Raw genomic sequence first — 25,021 nt, 5'->3', positions numbered from 1 at the left:
CTTCGGGCGCTTCCGCCTCCGACCTCCCATTGACTTCAATGGGAGGCAGGAGAAAGCGTATATCTCGCTGTTTTATTATGCCCGCGGCGCTCAATGGCCGCGGGCGAAAAACGGCGCGATAATTGCCGCGAAAATCGGCGTGCAGGAAGAGGAATATCTGCCTCAAAGTTCCAAACGGAATTTTGAGGCAGATATTCCTCCCCCAAAATACTCAGTGTGAACATAGCCTTAGATTGCAAGTAAATCTTTCATTTGGCAAGGAAGTTGGCTCAGTGCTTTGCACTTGCCTTGCAGCACTAGGGTCTTTGGTTCACATCTGACCAAGGGCAACATTTGCATTGACTTTGTATGTTTTTTCTTTGTTTGTATGGGATTCTTCTGGGTACTCTAGTTTCCTCTCACACAAAAAACAACATACTGACAGGTTAATTGGCTTTCTACTAATATTGTCCCTACAGAAAATAGATTATAAGCCCTACTGGAGAGGGACTGATGTGAGTGATGGCAATCTCTGTATAGTTCTGCGGAATATGCCGGTGCTATATGAGCAACATGAATAAATAAACAAGAAGGAGTTGGGTGAGTAGGGTCTAATTCTCTTGCTAAATAGAATCAGATGATTATGATTTTCAAGCTGGTGGTCTATGAAAAGGTAGTCCTTAATATTTAAATAATTCCTTTACTGCTAGCAAACAGAACCAATGTATGGCTTCTATATTGTAGGTTACTAGCCCAAACAAACTGGATAGGCTTAACATAAAAATGCTGCATATATGCTGACTATATATTCTATACTGCCTTCTCATCATACCATTTGCCTGCAAAAAGTGTCTGGGTAGTCAATATCAATTTGTTAGAACATTATTCATCAGAGCCGTGGGCAAAGATGTAACGTGCCAGATTCTCTACAGGTCCATATTATGGTCCCATAGGCACATCATGTGCCACTACATAGATCCGTAATACAGCTATGTGCTTGAGGCCTAAATTATTTACTTGATTCCTGGGGTTACTTACTCCCATTACATGTCATTTATTCTTTTTTTGCACAAAATGTAAACTCTAAGAAGAAGTAACAAGGTATTTTTCTATTTATTATAATCCATGCCAAGGCACACACGTACTTTAAATGTGATTTTAGAACTTATGGAGTAAACAAATTGCATTGTTTATTTCTAATTCGAATCAGACACTTTCCTATTTAGCTGTACTGTCATACTTTCTTGTAACATTCCCAGAACTAGATCTGAAGACTTGTGGTCATACGGATGTGTCCTCCCTTAACTCATATTCAAAGCCCGACATAACCCCAGTTGTATGGCGCAAGACGTTAACCACTTGTGCATTGCCCATAGACTATAAACATCTGGGCGGTCCACAATGAACTCTGCAGGGACGTTCCAGAATGTCCTGCAGAGTTATACTGTTTGCCACTCTGTAGTGGCATTTAACTCGATGATACAGCTGTCTTTAGACAGCTGAGATCACGTAGCTCTGCCCAGAGACCAATCAGCGTGACAACCTGTCACAATGATCACAATACTCAATCGAAAAAATGAGCAGCAACTCCAAGAATCACGTGAAAAAGATGGGTTCTTTAATGCAAATGACAGTGTAGTTTTACAGAATATAGCATGGTATCAATCAAGGGTTATAGCAACAAAAATAAATCAAAATAATAGATGTGTGTATGTGAAGTTCAATGTACAGTATAAGGTATAAGTGCATATAAGTCAGGGTAACCTAATTAATCCATCAAATATTGTATAAATACATACAGAACAGTAAAGAAGTATTAAATATATTAACAAGGTGGTGATCGCAAGTGTGGTAGTGTATTAAAATCAACACATCACCTCTCTTTATTCCACAGGTGTAGAGCAGAAAGCGGCGTCCGAGCAGCACAATTGCGCATGTCAGGAAGTGAAGTCTAATCAGGGGTAACAGGACATAGGCGGCGCATGCGCTGTAAGGAGATGGGAGGCCGTAGCAGCCATGGTGGAAATTGGAATTATACATGCCACCCTAGTAAGCCCATGCGCAAAGAATACCTCTCGGTCAATCCGATATAGAGATTAAATAATGTGAAAAGAACAAGGGACTTAAAAGGACTTTATAAATAACAAATGGAAACCATATGCACTGATATGTCCATGTTTTGTTGTCACAGAGGTAATCATAAAGAACGCAACAAGAGTGTGTCTGTAAACTCCCCTAAAAGTCAGATAGCCAGTTCTGTAGGAATCAACAGTGGATAACCTTATACACATAGTGGACGTGGGAGAGGGGAAAGGGCACAATGGCCATCATATAGACAGTCACGGTCCTCATCCCATGACATGGAGTACCAGCATCATGAGCGTGCGTGACACACTCATCGGCCATAGGGACATCCACATCACTCCCTGGGTAACGTGTGGGGGTGACCACACATAAGTGTATATCGAGGAAACCAAGGATGGCATATAACAACAGAGATACAGTACCATTAAATGGAGATCAGATACAGCTTCCTATCAAGAGACCACTACATGAGAGGTACATAAAAACAACTATTAATCAAATTACCCAGAAATAGACAATAAATAATGCAAAAGAACACAAAACATAATTCAAATATAAAATAGGTGACAGGTACGAAGATGTGGATGATCTGTAAAAAGGAAGAAAACAAAATATTAACATGTATCATAACAATATGTTGTACATAGAGAAAAAAAAGTCATAAAATCATAAAACTAAGGGTGGGATGAAGCAGACACCACCGGTGGGTGTAGGGGCAGAGGTGACTCAATGGCTGTTTCTTTTTGTTACCAAGACATGGGCAGTGAACACTTAATTGCAACGAATGTGTGGACATGCGCTGGAATGAATAGTAGACGCCGTAACTTGGCTTCAACACATGGGGCTTTATGACTTCATGGACTTCCTGTTAGTAAGCTTATAATTACAATGCTTCTTTAAACATGTGTTAATATGTAAATTTGATTGACTAATTATATATGTAGAAGGGATTATATGGATCATCTCGTGTTTTTTTTAAATATTTAGCACTTTACACTTTTTGTTCCCGTATGGGAGAAATATTTTATAGTATGTTTCACATCTTACAATTTATATTTATGCTACTTTTTCACTTTAATTAATCTAATCATGTCATTACATGTCATATGATATTTAAACCCTGTGATGCACAATGTTTTCACTGCTTGAAAAAGGCCCATGCTGGGGCTGAAACGTCGCACTTGCACTTTTCCATATGGGTGAATAAAAATTATTTTCAATTGAAATTTGAGATGTGGACTGCTGCCTGTCTTTTGGATGCCTACATTGAGGGACTAATAGTCGCAGTCTTGAGGCTTGCACCCACAAACCTTTTCAAAAGGATTTTAATTTTTGGTGCTGCTATTCTTTGTATTTGTGTTATGCCTATATCTCTATCATCTATCTATCTGTCTAGATAGATAGATAGATAGATAGATAGATAGATAGATAGATAGATAGATAGATAGATAGATAGATAGATAGATAGATAGATAGATAGATAGATAGATAGATAGATAGATAGATAGGTAGATAGATAGATAGATAGATAGATAGATAGATAGATAGATAGATAGATAGATAGATAGATAGATAGATAGATAGATAGATAGATAGATAGATAGATAGATAGATAGATAGCTAGATAGATAGATAGATAGATAGATAGATAGATAGATAGATAGATAGATAGATAGATAGATAGATAGATAGATAGATAGATGATAGATAGATAGATAGATAGATAGATAGATAGATAGATAGATAGATAGATAGATAGATAGATAGATAGATAGATAGATAGATAGATAGATAGATAGATAGATAGATAGATAGATAAATAGATGATAGATAGATGATTATAATATCTTTATATATCTATCTAAATAGCGATTTTTTTATGTTATACAAATAAAGATTAGTATTATTTCTATCTACCTATCTCTTTATGTATATCTTTCATATACATTATATTTTGATGTATTGTACAGTTTTAGGCTGGGGCTACATGGCGACTTTGGCCGCCAGACTTGTCACATACACAGAGATCGCTTTGGAAAGTTTGCTCTCCAAAAGCCAGTTTGCGCACCATTCATTTTTAGCTTCACCTTACACCTAGCGTGTAAGAAATGTGCACATATTTGGAATCGTTGAAGTCGGCAGAAGTTACCAAATATGTATTCAGGTGTGTTTACCTAGTGGCATGCACCAGATGTCATAAAAAGTCACCTGAATTTAAATATTTTGAAAAAAAATAAAAATGTTTATTTATTCCATCATGGTCAATGAAACGTCTGGAAAAAAAATAGAGGTCTAAAATCTTTTATATGTCACTAAACGAATACCTTGAGGGGTCTAATTTCAAAAATTAATTACAATTGTAGAGTGGTAATCCCAGGCGCCGTGTCCGGAATGCTGCACTTGTTTTTCTCCTTTCTATTAATTGTAGAATGGTGACATCTTAAAATTTGAGAATCACCATATCCCTCCTAAAAAAAATATGTAACAAATGTTTTTCTTTCTCAAGTAGGTTTGCTCTTTTTTTTTTTTTTGCCGATGACTTATGAGATTAGTGGAAATAGTTCTAAAATTCTTGCTCAAACTGTTGCCATTGAAGAAGCAATCCATTTCTTGGAAGGTACGGATTCTCCTTGTGGAGATCCTGCTGATAGGGAGTCCTAAGGGCAATGCTCCCTAGGAAAGTATGCGAAAAGGCTCTCCTCCAGAAGGAGGAAAACTATCACTCTAGTGCCACCTATAGGTGAGGATCCACAACCTTAAAACCCAACACTTTAGACTTAGGCCTTATGCAGATGGCAGAACCGTGTGCATGGAGCCTGCAAAGCAGCACACAGAGTCTCTATGGTTCTTCACTACAGAGCTGTAGGTGCTCAATGTGCTGCAATATGGAGGCTCCGTATTGCACCATATTATGGAGGTATTCTTCTCTAGGGGCATTGCTTCTGGGGAAGAATATATCCATTAGCATCCAATAAATAATGCTACAATTTTATCTATCATAAATTCCATGTTAATATGTGGGGTAAAAACCTCCATATATCTCTGTAAACAACTAGAGGTAGACGGAGCTACATTATGGCCCCATAGACTTCTATGGTTGGCTTATTACAGCTCTGTACAGGTTGGAACTTGTATGACCCGTAATACAGTCATGTGTAAGAAGCCCTCGCATCTGTGAGAATAATAAAATCTTAAACCTTTAACAAAGATGTGAGAATGATAAATTAATGACCCTAAACAGCAAACATTTATTATTTCTTTACACACTTAGCAGAGCTGAATTTGTAGTTTTACTAGCATCCTATGAAGAAATACATAGGTGTATTTTGGTCATATTTGAAGTGAAAAAATTGAACCTGATATTGTCTCTCAATCACACTTGGGATTAGAATGGTCCATCCTGCCATATACTGCCTTTTTAGTTTCTGGAATCTCAATCCAGTAATGACAGAAAACAGTTAGGAAAATCTTATAAGTCCCTTACATGGGTCTATGTGCAAATAGAAATCCTACCAGTATTGATTTTTTTTCCACTGTCATAATTTTGGAAATTGTGGCATGTCTATGAAAGGTCAACGATGTTGAAAGACAGCTTTACTGCCTCGTCTCCAGTCATCGGCTAAAATGAAAAAAGATGCAATTCTATACAAGAGGATTTAACATAAAAAATCATGAAAACTCAAGCTTGTAAGCATATTGAGTTTTTAGTTCACCTATAAATCCATTAAACCCTCTAGGCATTATGCAATAGGCTCAAATGGAATGTTTTGCTTAATGTTTTTTTTTACTTTTCTTCTTTTTCTTGCATGATCTGGTAAGATTATTGTGGTGAAATTCATGTGCTCCTCTTTGGCCTTTTTCTGAAGATGCTCCATTAGCTCTCTCCTATCAATAATCTCAAGTCTGACAGTGGGACACGATGAAGACCCCCGAAAATTACATTACACATTTAACGATGATGGATAACGCTTCAACCTTTCCCTAGGCAGCAGACAGCCGCCTCTCTTCTTCCCATAATGAAAGGAAAGCAGAACATTTCCAGATAACAGGAGCAGCTGGTTAAAATAAAACAAAGTCTCCAAAGACTGATGGCTTAGAGGAAATCAGGGAGAATTCTTATGGAATGGTTAATATTCTTCCAATGTAATGCTCAATCTTGTGTAAACATTGTATCTCCTGGAATTAAGCTGCTTACATTTACTGAACAAGTGTAAATCACTATAAGAATCATTAAGAAAGGAGCTTAAAATCTGTTCTTCGTTTTCCAATAATATGTGCAAATATCATTACTGTTAAAATAATTTGTAAATATCTAAAACAATCTATTTTGTAATCTTTCTATTATTATGGCTAATAAGAAGAATTAGCAGAAAACAAACCAGGCATGAGAATCTACCAGATATGACGACTGTAGCGTCTCAGTTCACACGTTCTTATATATGTTAGGAATTAAGAAAATAAGCTGCAAATAGGTTTACTTGTATGTCACGTTCCACCAAAGCCTATACAATTACTCTAATATTACGTTATTTACATTATTATAAGCAAATGTTCACCACATTTCATTACCTACTGGGTTTTTTTTAAATATGAAATATAAAACTGTTATAAGTCTACATATTGAATTCCACAAAACAAGATAAACACCATATTAACTTTTAATAGAGTACAGTGTAAAATGGCAAAGATACACTCAGGGTCAGACTGGCCCACCAGAATATCCATCCATTTGGAGCAGACTTTGGAGCCAATCACTAGCCACTAGGGTCTATTTGTTATACTGCATGTCCATTTACAAATAACTTATTGATGATATGGCCCGTGTGCAGTAATATCAACAGTTTACAATGCAACTAAGTGGACATTCACATGTTCTGTATATATTATATATAATAATTTCCTCTCTGGGGGGGGGGGGGGGGCGGGAAAGGAACCTCAGTCCAACACTAGATATCCTAAAGACAAGCCATACCACAAATATTTTTTTTTTAAATCTTATTGTAGTCCTTTTACTTGAACTGTGACAGTGTTGTACTTCTTGTATTGGAAACTCAATACCAACTGTTGCCTAAAAGAAAAACCTATAAAACCAGGAACGTGGGAGTGGGGACTATGGACCCATTAAGTGTAAGAAAAACAAGGTTTTCTTTTGTTGAAAATCACCACAGATGGCTAATATTGTGTGGAGAATTTACATTAGCTGGGGTCTGAGGTGGTCTAGGTTATGAAAATATCTATATTTTACCCAGAGGGACCAGATGTCCCAAAATGTAAGGTAATTTTGAGTTACCCAGTGTGCAAGATCCTCAAGTCTTTTAAAATGATTTACCTTGATTAATAGTACTTTTATCTGCAAGATGCTAATTATTCCATGCAAAATTGTTCTGCTATGTGTGGATGGGCTTTTGGAAACCTCATTCACATGTATTGTACTATACATTGCCCTGGATTTGTGGTGCGGTAACTTTTGTATTAAAATCAAAAGAATCTATTGTGGAAAGTATCAATGAGCTGATGTTGACAGATCTGGTATTCTTAATATGTGTCTCTATTTATTAATTAAAGCACATGAAAGTATAGTGGTTTGATCGGATAATTCAAATCTGCAACCCCGTCCGCTAATACATGAATACACAATACTAGTATTAGATATTCCCGTGTTAAGCAGATTGATCATAAGTCATATATAAACAAAGCAACAATAAGATCTGTCAAAAACTTTAATAAATCACAAAAATCGAGAACACTAAAATTATTTCATTAAAGGGTAAAGGCCCTTCTGCCACTTTGTTTTAGCAATTGGTGGGGATCTCAGTGGTCGCATCCAACCGAACAAAACTTCTGACATTTTACTATAACATGTCAAAAGCTTTTTAAACGTTTAGTTACACTTTAACAATTAAGAACAATTAATATGTCAAAAAGTTGGTTATAAACTTTTATAAACTGATTCCAGTGCTGTTGTGTTATCTCTATATATGCTAATTTGTCGAGTTAGCCAACAGGGTGGAGCTAGATTTCCTGCCCCTAATGTTGACCAATCAGCGCGAGGCATTTTGAGGGTAGTACGCACTCTGTTGGCTAACTACCGCAAATTAGGAGCCAACAAAACAGTGGGCCATATCGCTGGAATGGGGGCTCCAGGAAAAAAAGGAAAACAGCACTGGAATCAGTCAGACAGCGCTATTCAGGTCAGTAAACCACTTCAACTTACATGACCTAGAGACAGGTCCTCTTTAAGGCCTAATTCACACAAGCGCGTTCGGTCCATGATATACGGACCGTATGTCGGCAGTATTTCCCGGACAGAACACACTTCAGGGAGCCGGGCTCCTAGCGTCATAGATAGCTAAGTCCCTGCCTCGCTGCGGGAAAACTGTCCCGTGCTGTAATGATGTTTTCAGTACAGGACAGTTTTGCGCAGAGAGGCATAGATAACTATGATGCGAGGCGCCCGGCTCCCTGCTGTGTGTTCAGTCCAGGAAATACTGCCGACATACGATATATATCCCTTAGGCCTAATTCACCGAACATGCCATTGTGAATTAGGCCTAAGGGAGGATTCACCATTTGGCACCCATTTATAAATGCAATCTAAAAGAAAACATATAGAAAGAATATAAACTGAGGTTATGATGCAGTCTGCATTATTATTCAGAGCTGCATTCTGATGGGCCTAAAACTAAAATCTCCCAGGATTCCCATATATACGTAAAAGGTGAACATTCTTTTTAACCCCTTCCCGACATGGGCCGTATATATACTGTGCTGTCAGGAAGTGGCTCCCGCAAGCAGTACAGTTACGGAGCGGTGATAGTGTGGGCTCAGAAGCTGAGCCCGCAACATCACTGCCGGGTGTCATATGTATGTCACATCTGACACCCTGCTGTAACAGCAAGGACCAGAGCTGGTCTCTCAATAGCGATCGCATCATCTGAGTGGTTTTTAGCCGACAAGCACCCCAGCGACATGATCGCTGGGGTGACAATAGTAGGTATGGCAACCGGAGGCCTAACAATGGCCTACGTGTCTGCCTTGTATGGAAGCCTATGAGGACCCGACTCCGGCGGTTCCTCATAGGCTTTCTGTCAGTGCATGAATGACAGCTCTAATACAATGCACTGCGTAGGTAGTGCAGTGTATTCGAATATCGATCACTGTGGCAGTCCTTCAAGTCCTCTAGTGGGACAAAAATAAAAGTTTAAAAAAAAAAAAAAAAAAAAAAAAAAAAAAAACTATACATAATTGGTATATCCACGCCCATAACGACCCAAACTATAAAACTGTTATGTAATTTATCCCGCACAGTGATTTCCGTAAAAAAAATATGAAAAACGACAGAATCGCTGTTTTTAGGTCACATCTCCTCCAAAAAAATGAAATAAAACGTGATCAAAAAGTCACATTTACCCCAAAATAATACGAATAAAAACGACAGCCCGTCCGACAAAAAAAAAATCCCTGACACAGCTTTGTCCACGCAAAAACAAAAAAGTTATGGGCCTTTGAATATGGTGACACAGAAAACATTTTTTTTTATTTTTTATTTTTTAAAGTGATTTTATTGTGCAAAGCTTCTGAGCCCTACCGTGTGTCCAAACAGCAGTTTAAGACCACATATGGGGTATTTCCATACTCGGGAGAAATTTATTTACAAATGTTGGGGTGCTTTTTCTCTTTTAGTTCTTGTGGAAATAAAAAAAAATGCTTAAACCTACATTTAATTGGAAAAAAATGTGATTTTCATTTTCACGGCCTACATCCAATAATTTCTGCAAAAAAAACCCGTCGGGACAAAATGCTCACTATACCACTAGATAATTTCCTTGAGAGGTGTAGTTTCCCAAATGGGGTCACTTGTGGGGGGGGTTTCCACTAGTTTGGCCCCTCAGGGGATTACAAATGTGACATGGTCTCCGCAAACCATTCCAGCTAAATTTGAGCTCCAAAAGTCAAATGGCGTTCCATCCCTTCTGAGCCATGTCGTGTGTAAAAAAATAAAAAAACTGTTTATGACCACATATGCGGTATTGCCGTACTTGAGATAAATTGTTTTACAAATGTAGGGGAGCTTTTTCTCCTTTAGTCCTTGTGGAAATGAAAAAATGCTACGAAAATTGGTTATTGGCAAAATTACATTTTAAATTTTCACAGCCCAATTCTAATAAAATCTATGAAACACCTGTGGGGTCAAAATGCTCACTACACACCTAGATAAATTCCTTGTGGGTGTAGTTTCCAAAATTCTGTATTTTTTTTTTCTTCTTTGTTTTGGTACCCACAAGATCTCTTCAAATCTGACATGGTGCCTAAACTATAATCTAATAAAAAGAAGGCCCCAAAATCCACTAGGGGCTCCTTTGCTTCTGAGGCCTGTGCTTCAGTCCTTTAGCACCCTAGGGCCACAAGTGGGATATTTCTAAAAACTGCAGAATCTGGGTAATACATTTTTATTTTTATGGTTAAACCTTCTGTGTTATGGATTTTTTTTATTAAATATGAATTTTCACTTGAATCCACTTTAATTTTGTAAATTTCACTTCCAATTTGCTTTAATTCCTGTGACACGCCTAATGTCTTAATAAACTTTCTAAATGCTGTTTTGAATACTTTGAGGAGTGCAGTTTTTAAAATGGGGTGATTCGCCACTTCAAAACTGAACTGGTCCCTAGAAAAAAGTATTTTGACATTTTTTTGAAAATGTGTAAAATTTCGGCTAAAGTTAAAAGATTTGTAACATCCTAGAAAAATAAAAGGATGTTCAAAAAACTATGCCAATCTAAAGTAGACATATGGGAAATGTTAATTAGCAACAATTTTGTGTGGTATTATTATCTGTCTTACAAGCAGATACATAAAAAATTTCGAAAAATGCTAGTTTTTTACATTTTTTAATACATTTTGGTGTTTTTCACAATTAAATACTAAATGTATCAATTTTTTTTACCACTAACATAAAGTCCAATGTGTCAAAAACAATCTCAGAATCGCTTGGATAGGTGAAAGCATTCCAAAGTTATTACCACTTAGGGCAAAGCCCCACGTGGCGGAATTGCTCTGGAATTCCACTGCGGACACTCCGCAGCGTTAATCCGAGGCGGACCCGTTTCTCCATTGCCTTCCACTGCTTTTTAGTAGGGTTCGTTTAGACGATGCGGAAAATTCCGCTGCGGAGCATAGGCTGCGGTGCGGAATTTGGTATCCGCAGCATACAATGGATGTTGCGGACGTGTGGCGGACTGGTTGCGGACTCATTGCGGAAGTTCTCCATTGACTTCAATGGCGATTCTAAATTCCGCAATGAAGTCCGAAGATGTCATGCACATGTTATGTGTGCTGGGGAGCGGATTGGTTTTTTCACATGATATTTCTTCATTCTGGCTGGACCTATGTGTATTTCTAGGTCTACAGCCAGACTGAGGAAGTCAATGGGGCTCCCATAATTACGGGTGACTATGTGTGTGCACCCATAATTACGGGTAACTATGTGTGTGCACCCGTAATTATGGGAGCGTTGCTAGGCGACGTCAGTAAATAGTCACTGTCCATGGTGCTGAAAGAGTTAAGCGATCGGCAGTAACTGTTTCAGCACCCTGGACAGTGACTACCGATCACAATATACATCAACCTGTAAAAAAAATAGAAGTTCATACTTACCGAGAACTCCCTGCTTCTTTCTCCAGTCCGGCTTCCCAGGATGACGTTTCAGTCTAAGTGACGGCTGCAGCCAATCACAGGCTGCAGCGGTCACATGGACTGCCGCGTCATCCAGGGAGGTCGGGCTGGATGCCGAAAGAGGGACGCGTCACCAAGACAATGGCCGGTAAGTATGAATTTCTTTTACTTTCACTAGGGAAAGTGCTGTCCCTTCTCTCTATCCTGCACTGATAGAGAGAAGGGAAGTACTTTCACCTCAATACGCAACGGCCAGGCCGCATCAATTTACTGCACATTTTGGGCAGATCCGCAACAGAATCTGCAACGCAGATTCTGTGCGGCATTGATGCGGACAGTTGCGGAAGAAATACGCCACGTGGGGCCATGCCCTTAAAGTGACACATGTCAGATTTGAAAAATGAGGCTCTGTCAGGAAGGTCAAAACTGGCTGCAGCAGGAAGGGGTTAAGCTTTGTTCACACTTTGCTTTGCATACCTTTTTTTCTAAAACATGGATTTGATCTAAGAAAGGAAGTGATCTACCTGTATAAATCTATATTTTATTGTATTAACTTGTATAGGGTCCAATCCTGGTTTTGGGTACAAAAATGTATTCAACACGGCACTGTATTAAAAAATGTATGGTTAACAGCCACACCTTAACTTTTCTAGCACTCTACCCATATAGGTTTGTGCCCAGTAGTCAGTTCTTAGTCTTAATTTTCTAAGAAATGCCGGTTGAAGAAACATGACATTATGTTGTGTGACATTTATAGCCCTGTAGAAATTTTAATGCATTTTGCCACATCCTTATGCAATACATTTATTTGTATTATTTTTTGAATAATTTCAACATAACTAAAAAAATTATTCTGTTCACGTCTGCGCCTTTGTTTCCATTTTTTACGGAAACCACAATGCAGTTCCGTATCCATTGTACGATGGATACTACTAACATCCAATTGACCCCATTGACTTATTATAGGATCCATTGCGCTCCTTCGTGGTGTCCGTCATTTTGACAGGTAGAATAGCGCTGAATGCAGCACTTTTCATCCTGTCAAATTTGATGGAATTCAATGCAAATGTGAACACAGCCTAAGTTCTAATGATTACTTTGTTTTTATCAAGTAGTTTATATTTCACTATTAAGCAGATCCCATATTATAAAATGATCCTAATATATATTTCTCTCTTTTTATCCTCTTGTTCAGGCGCTATATTATTCAGTAGTAGGTTTTTCGGCTGTTTTATAATGGCCTCAAGTGCTACATTATTATCTTTAGAAGATTTATAGAGTTGTTTTCTTTCCTGTATTCAATAATTTGTCATCGAAAAAGCCATGATTTTTTTTTCTTCAGTTTTCTTATTCCTCTATTCCATAGAACTGGGCCCTTAGAGCATTTTCATTTTGGATCCAGCCACCATCTGTTTAATAAATAACAGGGTTATCATTTGACAGAGTCTTTATAAAGTCATTACAAACCAAATGCAGATACATAATGGCTCCAGACACCAAATTGATATGACCTATACAATATGCATTAGACTGAACATGCTGGCTCAGCTATTGTATATTGGTCTGTCTAACATGCTATGGGTCTGTGTAGCTATCCTATTTTTCTAAAAAGTGTAAATAATGACACAGATGGTGTGATCCTTTTTAATGGACCAATGCATCAGTGTTACTAAGTTATAAGATATATGACCATTTGATATTATATGGGTCTTCTCTCCTTATATCTAGGTCCTACAGCAATACGGAAAAGAATTACATCTTAATTTACATTTTAGAAATAAATCAGATATACCTGTAAGACAGAAGCATGGAGTAATACATGATAAGCATGGAGTAATCCCCAAATGGTATGCTAAGCATATAAACATCTAGAGAAAGCAGAATGCACATGCGGGGTTGAGGTAATATTTGATATGATATTCTTTCATACGTATCCTAACGGAGCATCTCTTTAGTATACTTATACTCAGCACTGATTTATGTGATTGCATATCATTTGGTTATTACACGCATACATTGGTAGAGATTGGACCCTTATGGACATACATTAAATACAGTTAAAATATTATCTGTGGCATGCTGTGTGTATTCCGGGTGCTATAGGTACAGCTCCCACCCCAGCAACACTGTAGAGATAGACTGGAGCACTCCTTTTAGATATGCAGGTTAGGTTTATTCAGAAATAGGCAAAATAAGGTTTCTAGCGTTTTGGCCTATCAACACAGCCTTTTTCAAACAATATTGCCGCAGGTTTAGGGGTATATGTTGGAAGCAAATGGTGCTGTAGTTGTGGAATATAATACCAGAGGTGGGCGCCGTGTTGATAGGTCGAAACGTTACAAACTTAATTTTGCCTATTTCTGAATAAACCTTATCTGCATATCTAAACGGAGTGCTCTAGTCTATCTCTACAATACATTAAATACAATGATTACATATAGCATTAACTATGGGCTGTTCATTTAAAGTACAATTTGATATTCAATTCCCGTCCTGGGTGTTGAGATAACCCACCATTTCTTTGTAACTTTCATCATGATCATATTTTTCTGCATTGCAATTCTTTTTTTGCGTAATAAAGATGATAATTTTATTGAACAATGAAGTGTTTATACCCGTTGTCAGAGGCATAGTTATAGAGATTGAAAAGGTAACAGTCACACCCAAGCCCTGGTCCGAAGGCCCTTCTGCCACATAAGAAGACACTAGTATTATAAATGATAAATGAAGGGTCCTGTTAAAGATTTTGCATGGGGCCTCAAGTTAGCTCCCTGCCCGTTTTTTCTGTAGTAGTAGTTAACTCTGATACTAGTAAGTCTTCTCAATTTGACATTTTTAGAATTATTTTCATATTCTTTCCAAATCTGTTTTGTAGAGCAGTTATATGTATAATAATGGATAAAAAATAGCAACCCCTTTTTGGACTAGAAAATGAGAGGAAAAAAAGGGAAAATATTATTTTTTTGCCATTTGCCATAGATACATTAACAAATAACATAATAAGCATAACATCTAAAGATTATTTGGGCCCCATGCACCTTCTCATGATTGTGCAGTATGTCAGGCTTACATAACTAAAATTTAACTTTATACCAACTGTATATTTGCTGCACAAAAGAAGCCTATGTGTATGTTACAGTATTAATCTGTATACGTTTTTTTGTTTTTTTTTGCATGCAGATGAGATGTAGATGTCGATAAAAATGTGGTGTAAAAAGGACTCAGGGGAGAACCAATTTAGACTTACTTTGGGCTACTCCATTGTACAGGGTTACATCTTATCGCTATGATAGGGAAATGTTTTGAAACTGCATAGCAACAATTTCATGATATAATTGAAATTATCCACTGTTATACCATATATTGACAACAGAGACGTAACTCGTCATGATCTATAACTATTAAAAGTCAAGGACCATGCAACACATCTCTTCATTTGTGCTAACAACACCATAAACATTGTTATCTTACATTTTTCCCATTGCAATGTCATTGTAACCATTCTGGTAACATAGTTTGTAACTTTTTTCCTCTTACTGAGCAAAATAGTGCACAATACCTAACTGAACAATATGCGTCATTGTGATATATTTACAAATGTTGCCATGGGAATGTTTGTTACGTAGTATGTGACAAGTATTACCCTAATTCTGATACATGCTGATACTGCTTTTTTATTATAACACATAAGATACAGTATGCCACTGTTACTAGTGTTATGTTATGTTATGTTTTCAGCGTGCTCTTTGTTCTTTTAAATTTTCAATAAATGTTCCCAAAATTATGACACTACTTCTTTTTTATATTTTCTTTTATTTTTGAGAGTATTGGTTACACTTTATGCTTTAGAAATTAAATAATTGTTTATACAAATGATTGCAACATAATGCAAAGTAATTATTGATGTTCCGTCCAGTAACATTATCAGTAATAATACTGCTATTATAAGTGAAGTTATAATATGTGATATCAGAGTTGCTTCACTCTATAATGTCAAAATTGCTATTTGTAGTATTATAATACATGCAGTTATATTTTGAAGATGAACTGGTGAATATTTTTTTTAAGATTGAACTGTAAGATGTGATTTGTGATGTATGTGCGCTGCGGTATAAACTAATCTCAAGACATTTCAGAGGAACTTAGAAGAGTTTTAAACTCATATGAACTGGAATGGATTACAACATTATTTCCCACCCTTGTAATGCTAGGCTGCTGCTGCTGTGTTGTATCTGGCTGGTTATAAAAGTGGGGGGGACCCCACATCATTTTTTTTAAATTATTTATTTATTACATTTTTTTTTTTTTTTTAAAAAGACATGAGGTTTCACCCAATTTATCATAACCAGCCACATACAACACAGTGTTATTAGCCTGGGAATGGACAAAACCAGTGGCCCTTCCCACCCATGTAATGCCAGACTGCTACGGCCTTGTATATGGCTGGTTATTAAAAATGTGGGGGACCCATCTATTGTTAAATTTGTTAAATTAAAAAAAAAAAACGACGTGGGGGTCCCCCCCATTTTTATAACTAGCCCAATACAACACAGCAGCAGCAGCCTAGCATTACAAGGGTGGGAAGGTCCACTGTTTTTGGCCCTTCCCAGCCTCATAATACCAGCCTACGGCCGCCCCAGTACCCGACCATCACAACAGATGATCGGGTACTGGATCGTACCAAGCTCTTCCCGGCACCCCTGGTGGTGGTGGGTACCGGGGTAATAATGGGTGGTTAGTGCTAGCCTCTGCACCGGCTAACACTAAGTACCGCCTTAATAATGGACGCTGTCAATCAGCCAACTGCCATTATCTAGGCACTAATAAAGTTTAAAAAAAAACACAAAGACAATTCTTTTTTATTGAAATAAGAAATCCCCAACAAAACCCTCGTTAACCATTTTATTAAAATTTGAAAAAACTTAGATCTGCGCAGTAGTCCAACGAATCGAAGATGTAGTCCAATCGGTACATCAAAATCTGCAACAACATAAAAAAACAGTTATCAATGTGAACAATACCAATACTTCTACTCACCTACACACATATATACACGCATACACAAACAAACAACCATACACAAACACACACATATACACAAACACAACAAGATATACACACACACACACACACACATAAACAGACAAACACTCACACATATACACGAACTCACACATATACAAACAAACACACACATATCCAAACACACACATATACACGAACACACACATATACACAAACACACACACACACACACATATACACAAACACATATACACAGTTATACACAAACACAACAAGATATACACAAACACACACATATACACACACATATACACGAACTAACACATATACATAAACACATATACAAACAAAAACACACATACCCCAACACACACATATACACAAACACACACATATACACAAACACATATACACAAACACACCCATATATACACAAACACACACATAAACACACACCCATATACACACATATGCACAAACACACACATATACAAAAACACACACACACACACAAACATCTACACACAAACATATACACAAATACACCCATATATACACAAACATATACACAAACACATATACCCAAACACACACAAACACACACACATATACACAAACACACATATAAAAACAAAAACAGACAAAGACACATACCCAAACACACATATATACACAAACACACTCATACACAAACACGCACACTGTTTCTTTTAAATGCTGCTGGGGAACCCGCTCGATTCACTATATAAGGCTGCGCTACAGTGCAGCATTTAAAAGAAACAGGATCCTGACCTGTCCATAGAGTTTAAGGCAGCACAGAGTATTTCAGGAGATGAGCGTGCAGATTCTGTGCTGCTGTGTACTCTGCTCTTACCATTACGTGGTGACTTGCCAATCATGTGAAGGTGTTATTGAGGACAGGAGTGGAGGAGAGGTAACAGACTGAGCTACGTAATGGTAAGAGCAGAGTTCACAGCAGCACAGAGTATTTCAGGAGAGGAGCGTGCAGATTCTGTGCTGCTGTGTACTCTGCTCTTACCATTACGTAGCTCTCAGTCTGTTACCTCTCCTCCACTCCTGTCCTCAAGAACACCTTCACATGATTGGCAAGTCACCACCCCGCACAAGATCCGCACGCTCATCTCCTGAAATACTCTGTGCTGCTGTGAACTCTGCTCTTACTATTATGTGGTGACTTGCCAATCATGTGAAAGTGTTATTGAGGACAGAAGTGGAGGAGAGGTAACAGACTGAGAGCTACGTAATGGTAAGAGCAGAGTTCACAGCAGCACTGAATATGCACGCTCATCTCCTGAAATACTCTGTGCTGCCTTAAACTCTGTGGACAGGTCAGGATCCTGTTTCTTTTAAATGCTGCACTGTAGCGCAGCCTTATATAGTGGATAGAGCGGGTTCCCTAGCAGCATTTAAAAGAAACAGGATCCTGACCTGTCCACAGAGTTTAAGGCAGCACAGAGTATTTCAGGAGATGAGCACGGCCGGTCACGGGAAGCCGGTCGTTTTTCCGAGCCGTGCTCCCATTATGCGCACGACCGTAAAAACACCCGTTTTTGCGGGTCGTAATTACGACCCGCATTAACGGGCTCATAGACTTCTGTTACCCACGGGTACCTTCCAGTTTTCTCACGGGAAGGTGCCCGTGCCGTTAAAAAAATAGAACATGTTCTATTTTTCTATTTTACGGGCCGTGCTGCTATACTTTATAATGACAGCACGGCTCGCAAAAGCGGCCGGCTGCCTGTGACCGGCCTTGCCCGGCCGTGCTCGTAATTACGAGTCGTAATTACGAGCACAGCCCGTAAAAAAAAAAAATAGAACATGTTCTATCTTTTTAATGGCACGGGCACCTTCCCGTGAGAAAACGGGAAGGTACCCGTGGCTAACAGAATTCTATGGGCCCGCTATTTCGGGTCGTAATTACGACCCGTAATAACGGGTGTTTTTACGGTCGTGTGCATGAGGCCCCGTAATGACGGGTGGCTACATGTGTGCACCCGTCATTACGGCAGCGTTGCTAGGCGACGTCAGTAAATAGTAACTGTCCAGGGTGCTGAAAGAGTTAACTGATCGGCAGTAACTGTTTCAGCACCCTGGACAGTGACTACCGATCACAATATATAGTAACCTGTAAAAAAAAAAACACGTTCATACTTACCGAGAACTTTCTGCTTCCTCCAGTCCGGTCTCCTGGCCGTTGCCTTGGTGACCCTTTCCTCTCGACATCCGGCCCGACATTCCTTGATGACGATGCAGCCCATGTTAGCGCTGCAGACAATCACAGGCTGCAGATGCCTCTGCAGCCAATCACAGGCTGCCGCGTCAGAAAAGAAGGTCGGACTGGAGGAAGAAGAGGGACTCGTCACCAAGACAGCGACCAGGTACGTATGAAATGCTTTTTATTTTATTTTTAATCAGCAGCCTCTTTTCTCTATCAGTGATTGATAGAGACAAGTGGCTGCCGATTTTTATAATATTTTTGACCAGGTTCGGTCAAAACGGGTTCGGCCGAACCCGGTGAAGTTCGGATTTGCTGCGAACCGAACTTTTCCGGAAGTTCGGACCGAAACCGGGTTCGGTTGTCCCGGTTCGCTCATCTCTAATCTTCATCATTAAAATATAGGTATCTACATAGAAACTTCCATGACATTATGATGGCATCTAAGATACTTTGGTTTGGATTTGCTTCATACAGGTCTCGTACAGTTTATTAAGACAATTCATTGAAACAAATACTTATAACCACAACATTCCAATAAGTACTAAGGGTATGTGCACACGTAGTGACCAAAAATGTCTGAAAATACGGAGATGTTTTCAAGGGAAAACAGCCCCTGATTTTCAGACGTTTTTTGCGCAATTCGCGGTTTTTGCGGCGTTTTTCGCGGCGTTTTTGCTGCGTTTTTTATGTCCGTTTTTGGAGCTGTTTTCATTGGAGCCTATGAGAAAACGGCTCCAAAACCGTCCAAAGAAGTGTCCTGCACTTCTTTGACGAGGCAGTCAATTTACGCGTCGTCATTTGACAGCTGTCAAACGACGACGTGTAAATTACAGGTCGTCTGCACAGTACGTCGGCAAACCCATTCAAATGAATGGGCAGATGTTTGCCGACGTATTGGAGCCGTATTTTTAGGCGTAATTCGAGGCATTATACGCCTCGTTTACGTGTGAAAATAGGTCGTGTGAACCCAGCCTAAGGGCATGCCTACACGTGGTGGATTTCCTCCGCAACTGTCCGCATCAATGCCGCACAGAATCTGCGTTGCAGATTCTGCGGCGGATCTGCCCAAAATGTGCAGTAAATTGATGCGGACTAGCTGCTGCGGACTGCAGTAAAAGTGCTTCCCTTCTCTCTATCAGTGCAGGATAGAGAGAAGGGCCAGCACTTTCCCTAGTGAAAGTAAACGAATTTCACACTTACCGGCCGTTGTCTTGGTGACGTGTCCCTCTTTCGGCATCCAGCCCGACTTCCCTGGATGACGCGGCAGTCCATGTGACCGCTGCAGCCTGTGATTGGCTGCAGCCGTCACTTAGACTGAAACGTCATCCTGGGAAGCCGGACTGGCGACAGAAGCAGGGAGTTCTCGGTAAGTATGAACTTCTATTTTTTTGACAGGTTGCTGTATATTGGGATCGGTAGTCACTGTCCAGGGTGCAGAAACAGTTACTGCCGATCGCTTAACTCTTTCAGCACCCTGGACAGTGACTATTTACTGATGTCTCCTAGCAACGCTCCCGTAATTACGGGAGCCCCATTGACTTCCTCAGTCTGGCTGTAGACCTAGAAATACATAGGTCCAGCCAGAATGAAGAAATGTCATGTCAAAAAAGCAAGACGCATCCGCAGCACACATAACATGTGCATGACAGCTGCGGACTTCATTGCGGAAATTAGAATCTCCATTGAAGTCAATGGAGAAATTCCGCCATGAGTCCGCAACCAGTCCGCCACAACTCCGCAACATCCATTGCATGCTGCGGACACCAAATTCCGCACCGCAGCCTATGCTCCGCAGCGGAATTTTCAGCCTCGTCTAAACGAACCCTACTAAATAGAAGTGGAAGTCAATGGAGAAACGGCTCCGCTGCGGATTAACGCTGCGGTGTGTCCGCAGCGGAATTCAAGAGCAATTCCGCCACGTGTGGCTTTGCCCTAACAGTCATTGACCCATAAGCATGGCCGTAAAAAAAAACCTGTTTGTTTATTTGAACATTAGGCAGACTGATACCAAGAACCAGCTACATGATTATTAAGAATTCAGAAAGAATACAGTGTCCGTCCTGCCTTCCCTCTCAAAGAAATCTGATAATTGCCATCTATTCATAGTAACAATTATGAAGAATTAAACATATATTTATATCTGATCTCACCTCCATTCCACAGCATGTATGCACAGTGTTTATTATCATGAAGATAATGCAATTCACATAATAGAATAGATCCAGCTACCCTGGAGGGGTTTATTATTGTAATTAAAGAACAAAAAAGTCACATCGTATTTTAATTTGTTTGCTTTTCTCATTACCTTTCCCATTAATAACCAAGTCTATTAAAAAAAACAAGATGGTGCGTATGTGAAAATTTAATTAAGAATAAGAAGTCTTGGTCAAATTCACATAATTAGGATCTGAATAATGTCATATTAATCGGGTCATTTAAAAAGAGCACAAGATGTGTATCTTAAAGGCTATGTACACCTTTGAACTTATTATTATTATTTTTTAAATAAAACAATGTATTATGTAATTTTAAACCCGACATCCGCCAAATATATGCGGCGCACGTCAGGTGGGGGAGTATGGAGTGGGCTCACGGGCTGAGCTTGCTCCATAGAAAGAGCGTGTCTGCTGTATCTTACAGCCAAAACTTGAGTGTAATGAGCGGGATCCAGCTTGAGCACGATCCCACTCATTTAAGCCCTTAGATGCTGCGGTCAATAGCGACCGCATAATCTAACCCATTAAAATAAGGGGGGGCAGCCCCCAGGTCTGCCATCTTTGTACTCCTATGAAGCCCTTCATAGGAGGCTATCAGTATAATGACATACTGCAATACATTAGTATTGCATATTGTATATCATGCAAGCGATCCAACGATCACTGATTCAAGTACCCTAAGGAGACAAGTGAAAAAAGTTAATTACAGTAAAATAACGTTTTTGTTAATATATATATAATATATAATGAGTTGCAAAATAACTAGAAAATATAGTCAAGACATTGACAAGGTTAGAAATAATGATTTTTATTTCAAATAATAATTTTCTCCTTCAAACTTTGCTTTCGTCAAAGAATGCTCCATTTGCAGCAATTACAGCATTGCAGACCTTTGGCATTCTAGCTGTTAATTTGCTGAGGTAATCGGCAGAAATTTCACCCCATGCTTCCAAAAGCCCCATCCCACAAGTTGGATTGGCTTGATGGGCACTTCTTGCGTACCATACGGTCAAGCTGCTCCCACAACAGCTCTATGGGGTTGAGATCTGGTGACTGCGCTGGCCACTCCACTACAGATAGAATACCAGCTGCCTGCTTCTTCCCTAAATAGTTCTTGCATAATTTGGAGGTGTGCTTTGGGTCATTGTCCTGTTGTAGGATGAAATTGGCTCCAATCAAGCACTGTCCACAGGGTATGGCATGGAGTTGCAAAATGGACTGATAGCCTTCCTTATTCAAAATCCCTTTTACCTTGTACATATCTCCCACTTTACCAGCACCAAAGCAACCGCAGACCATCACATTACCTCCACCATGCTTGTCAGATGGCGTCAGGCACTCTTCCAGCATCTTTTCAGTTGTTCTGCGTCTCACAAATGTTCTTCTGTGTGATCCAAACACCTCAAACTTCGATTCGTCTGTCCATAACACTTTTTTCCAATCTTCCTCTGTCCAATGTCTGTGTGCTTTTGCCCATATTAATCTTTTCCTTTTATTAGCCAGTCTCAGATATGGCTTTTTCTTTGCCACTCTGCCCTAAAGGCCAGCATCCCGGAGTCGCCTCTTCACTGAAGACGTTGACACTGGCGTTTTGCGGTTACTATTTAATGAAGCTGCCAGTTGAGGACCTGTGAGGAGTCTATTTCTTAAACTAGAGACTCTAATGTACTTGTCTTGTTGCTCAGTTGTGCAGCGGGGCCTCCCACTTCTCTTTCTACTCTGGTTAGAGCCTGTGTGTGCTGTCCTCTGAAGGGAGTAGTACACACCGTTGTAGGAAATCTTCAGTTTCTTGGCAATTTCTCGCATTGGAATAGCCTTTATTTCTAAGAACAAGAATAGACTGTCGAGTTTCACATGAAAGCTCTCTTTTTCTAGCCATTTTGAGAGTTTAATCGAACCCACAAATGTAATGCTCCAGATTCTCAACTAGCTCAAAGGAAGGTCAGTTTTATAGCTCCTCTAAACAGCAAAACTGTTTACAGCGGTGCTAACATTATTGCACAAGGGTTTTCAAGTGTTTTCTAATCATCCATTAGCCTTCTAACACAGTTAGCAAAAACAATGTACCATTAGAACACTGGAGTGATGGTTGCTGGAAATGGGCCTCTATACACCTATGTAGATATTGCATTAAAAAAAATACCTTTGCAGCTAGAATAGTCATTTAGCACATTAACAATGTATAGAGTGTATTTCTGATTAATTTAATGTTATCTTCATTGAAAAAAAACTCTGCTTGTCTTGCAAAAATAAGGACATTTCTAAGTGACCCTAAACTTTTGAATGGTAGTGTATATATATTTAAAGTTAAAAAACAAAACCTTTTCCCATTTTCTCCCAAACACAATGTAAAAGTCCTAAAGAACTATTACAACATATCATTTTTTAGCCCGCACGGGGAATGCCATAAAAAATACAAAATGAAACCGCCAGAATCGCTGTTTTTTGGTCACTTCATCTCCCAAAAAAATGGAATAGAAAGTGATCAAAAAGTCTTATGTACCCCAAAATGGTATCAATGGAAACTACAGCTCGCCTGCAAAAAAAATAAGCCCTCATACAACTCAATCGACGGAAAAAAAAGTTATGACTCTTAGAATATGGCGACAAAACTTTTATTTTTAACACTCCTTGTAAAAGTAGTAAAACATAAAAAAACGATATAAATTTGGTATCACTATAATTGTATTGACCCGCAGAATAAAGTTAACATGTCGTTTTTACCGCATGATAAATGTCATAAAAACAGAACCCCTTCAAAAGATTGAGAAATCGCTGAAATCACTGAAAGTTTTCTAAAGTAGCAAATTGTGATAGCAATGTGGAGAAAGGAATGATCCAGCGCTGGTGGTGGTTTTAAAAGGGAAATGAGAGTCCCATGTTTATTGGAAAAATAATAAAATCGGAAGCAAATTGTGATATTATTTCCACCAACTCAGCAGTAGCACCAGTAGAGACTGAAATTTTGATCTCTGGTATACTACACTAGTGGACTTTAGGCCTGATTTATCAGAACTGTCTACCACAAAAACTTGTCTGGTTGTCCATACAAACCTCAGCATTTATTTGAAAAACTGCTCTAAAAATATAAAATCTGCACTGTTATTGGTTGCTATGGGTAACAAGGCCAGTTTTTCTGTCAGACAGTTTTGATAAATGAGGCCGATTATGCAGATATCACGGAATGTACATAAAGTTCCTCATTGTGGTGTAACAGGAGATTTTCTGTAAGATTCCATAAAATAAAAAAATTGTGAAATTTTTTTGAAACGGAGATGTATTGTAACGCCCTTGGGTTAACTCTTTAGACATCTTACTGTACTTAAGAAAAAACACCATGTTCAAGCTGTGTAGATGAATATTTCTGCGTAAATAATAATTGTATGTATTGCAAAAATTTAATTATCGATTATTATTGCTTTACCACACTACAAAAATTATGCCCCAACACAGCCCTGCTGCCCAGAAAAACAGCAATTTAATAAATATTATTGGGTTAATATTGTAATGGATATGAGATTTATAAGTATGAATGCAACTTTGACTCACTGTATGGAAGGAAAACTGGAGCCATTCATGAAAACCTGTGCTAAAGATACACCTATTTAGAGATTAAAGAAAACACCTAATTGGCAACTATGCAGTAAGTTCCACCTCTGATTTTCTTTGGCCTCATGCACACGATCGTGCTTTTGCAATCGCAATTTATTCACATTTTTGCGGATGAGTTGCGGAGTCATTCATTTCTATAGCCCCATGCACATGACCATGGTTTACACGGATCCGTACCCGGCTGCAAAAA

At 38.9% G+C, this 25,021-nt stretch overlaps 1 long non-coding RNA gene across 1 annotated transcript in view; it reads left to right on the top strand.

Annotated features, from left to right (window-relative positions):
- LOC142748148 (uncharacterized) overlaps positions 1-2,504 on the top strand; it is a 42,893-nt gene extending 40,389 nt beyond the window's left edge. Inside the window, exons 2-3 of the long non-coding RNA XR_012882152.1 lie at positions 459-579; positions 1,874-2,504. This is a non-coding gene — a long non-coding RNA (uncharacterized LOC142748148). The remainder of the gene's footprint in view (positions 1-458; positions 580-1,873) is intronic.
- The last annotated feature ends 22,517 nt before the right edge of the window (positions 2,505-25,021 follow it).

This window comes from Rhinoderma darwinii, chromosome 3 (assembly GCF_050947455.1).
Source record: "Rhinoderma darwinii isolate aRhiDar2 chromosome 3, aRhiDar2.hap1, whole genome shotgun sequence".
Taxonomy (NCBI): domain Eukaryota; kingdom Metazoa; phylum Chordata; class Amphibia; order Anura; family Rhinodermatidae; genus Rhinoderma; species Rhinoderma darwinii.
The sequence above is the reverse complement of the archived record's forward strand: the minus strand, read 5'-3'. Positions and strand labels throughout refer to the sequence as shown.